This window comes from Terrapene carolina, unplaced genomic scaffold (genome assembly GCF_002925995.2).
Source record: "Terrapene carolina triunguis isolate 2854851 unplaced genomic scaffold, T_m_triunguis-2.0 Scaffold69, whole genome shotgun sequence".
Lineage (NCBI taxonomy): Eukaryota > Metazoa > Chordata > Testudines > Emydidae > Terrapene > Terrapene triunguis.
Window position 1 is genome coordinate 6,554,245 of NW_020664420.1, and position 3,328 is coordinate 6,557,572.

The following is a 3,328-nucleotide window of genomic DNA, read 5'->3' on the forward strand; positions in this document are numbered from 1 at the left end:
TTTTTTTTTCCCGTGATGGGTTTTTAACATTATACCGTAAATGTTTTATTTAAAGAAAACGTATGTGGTTTTTAAAAAAACAAACAAACAAAGGAAAACGCACACATACACAAACACACATGCAAAACTCAAAACAAAAACCTCCTGTCACCAACGTTTGGCAAGATGTAAATTAGAATCCTTGTTACATACCCTTGGAATGGTAGAACTATGTTTGTTATAGTAGAAGCAATCCGTGTATTCATCTATATGTTCCTCTTGCATGCCAAAAAGTTTATATAGGGAAATACAAGTTTAAATTTAAAGATTTAAGGAATCTTAGTGAACCTGACTACATAATAACAATTAATACATACTTAAATATCTGTTTATACCTAAATTCTGCAGCTTAAACTTGTCTAATATTGACCTTCCTTCCTACTTTTTTGGCAGAAGTCGTAAATAATACCCTAAAGATTAGCTATACATACTGAATGTGCTCAATAGTTGATATTCATGTCCCATTTGGTAGTTAATTTTCCTCACAAGAGCTTCTATTAATGACATTGCCATGTTGCATACAACATTCATATTTAGGGGAAGCACCAGTTTTGTATGTATGCTTGCATATATATAATTATGTATACACATACACTTTTGTGTGTGTGCGATATATGCACACAAATAAAACATTGATGCTTTCTTATGTGTGTGTATATATATGGTCAAACTATGTCTTTCATGCTGAAATAAAGAGCAGTGTCAGTCCTGAGATAAGCAAACTTTGTAGGTAGATTTGAGTCTTGGGCCAAGAACTTAAAACCGAATGACTGACATTCAGATTGGTAAACACTGGTGGACTTAATGCACTGTTTGCGTGTGGGTCTTAAAGCGAGCATTTTCTGAGCCACCTCTCTGACTGCCATTGAAATGATTACCTGTGATTGGGAATGCCATAGCATTAGTTTTGTTTAAATAATATAACAACTGTCTACTGTGTGGGTTTTGCTTTAATTGTTATACTGATAATTAGTTATTCTGAGTAATCAGGCTTGAAACTTTCATGTTTAAATTAGGATTAAGCTATATATTATAGAAATAACTAATTCTCACCATTGCCAGAATACATGTGTTTTTCTGTTGACTTTACAGTTGGGCCTTCATAAGAGAATAATTTCCCCTTAGTTTCCAAAAGTATACATTTATATAGTTTATTATCCCTTAGTATTGGTGAGATGTTTCTAATGCATATAAAGTCAAAACTGTAATAATGGGAATTAAAAGTCTCTACCTAGATGTCTTTTAAGTAAAAATAATGGAACAGGTCTTTTGGGGCTCTTAGAATTTCAGTTTTTAAACCATGGTGACTTCATGAATTTTTATTTAGATCATTTCAATAAAGCTTTTTCTTCCAGTTAGAAGTACCATTGTGTATTCTATAGGCCTGATACAAAGCCCGATGAAGTCCGTGGGAATCTATCAATTTAGGTAGCCTTCTGATCAGGCCCTACATTAATAACTTTTTTTTTTTAACTTGTTTTAAAAATAAAAGTAACCATGGTGTTTTTAATATTTTTCCTATTCCAGCCAATTTAACAAACTTGTCCTCATCTGTTTAAAAGTTAAGATCTTCCAGGGAAAATTGATTGCTGATTTAAAAAAAATCTTTAGTATTCATAGATTTTATATATATACAGACACATTCAGTATGTTAAGCATGCTCTGAAACATAACTTTTTTTTTAAAAAATGGAGCAATTAGGCATTTGAAAACAAATTGCCTTAAGAGTTGAGCAGAATTTGTTCATCTCTGTTATACAGACTTTTATATACTGATTAGAAATCTCTTGTAACTGGATAATAACTGTGCAATGGTTGTAGTCAATTAAATTTCTCTCTAACTTCTGTGCCTTGTGTAGGTCATAGGAACCTTGAAAAAAAATCTTCGCATTGAAGCTGGATGGGATTTTTTTTATTGAAACTGACCTTTGAAATTTAAGTGTTAATAAACAGTACTCCTAGCTTTGGTTACTACCTGCAACAACAATACACTTTCTGCTTCAAAAAACCTTTTCACCACCAACACATTACTTGATTTTTTTTTTTACCTTGTAAATTACTGTGAATGTTAACAAATCAGAAAATAATAGTGATGGAACATATATATTTTGATGCATATGGGATGATGCTTTTTAAGATGGTGCCCTTTTTAGGGTAGGTTAGTTCAAAGGCAGCCAGTTGATTGTTAGGAAAATGTTTCAGATTAGAGATGTAGAATTTAACAGTATTTCCGCATATGAACTACACAATATTCAAAATATCTGGAATGTGTAAATGGTTTTAGTTTGGTCAGTTGCTCTATCTGCCTCCAAAACATATTGAGTCAGATCTCAACTGGCATAAATCAGTATCGCTTCCTTGAAGTCAAATCCAATGCCATTTTATACAAGCTGAGGATCTGGCCCATTAGCTTGTGTTCTGGTTTCAAGAATTATATTCCTCCTGGAGGGGGGCGGGGGGGAATCTCCACTTGCATTGTTTTGGTATAAATATGATATTTGAGACAAAGAATGGTCTGTTTTTATGCTCCTGGAAAATATGCAATCATTTTGGTTGTACAGTTAAACAAAAGTATCTATCTTGCTGCTTTAGATTATGAATTAAAAAGATGTGATGTGCTGCAGGAAAACTGACCTTTTTATGTTGACATTAGTGTTGAGTCTGTATTTGAATTGTTTATGCCAGCACTTGACATCTTTTTAACTGAATGGAGTTCTGGACTTCGGTTTCATTATACAGTTTGAAAGTATTTCTGAAAAACTGGAAGTATTTTTATTTTATGGTGGTGTATTCGTACAGCTGCAGTTAAGGTTGTCACGGTTTCTGCTATAAGCTCCTGTTTTCAAAGATTTTTGACTTGAAATTAATATTTTCAGGGAATTAAAATTTGCTCTGAGCTGAAATTTTAGTATAGAAGGTCTGGCCCCCACCTTGACGTCCTGCTAATAAAATAGTCTGGCCTTTTTTATTTTAAGAGTATGAGCCTTGCCTTTAAAAATGAAATTTAATTAACTGTTGTGTTTAATGAATACACTTGTGGGAGAGTCCAATAGGAATTCTACATATGTTGGGGGAACAGCATATTGGAGTCTAGATTGCCTTTGATTGCCCTGTGGTTTTTGCTTCAGAATGGAGTAAAGAAATACTCTAGTTTCTTAAGAAAATATTACTTGCAGTTTTACAGACTCCTGTGAAAGAATAAATACGTTAGGACAGATTGTCAGCTGGTATAAATTGGCATAGCTCCACTGAAGTCGGTGCCTATTCAAAACCAGATGAGGCCATTAAAT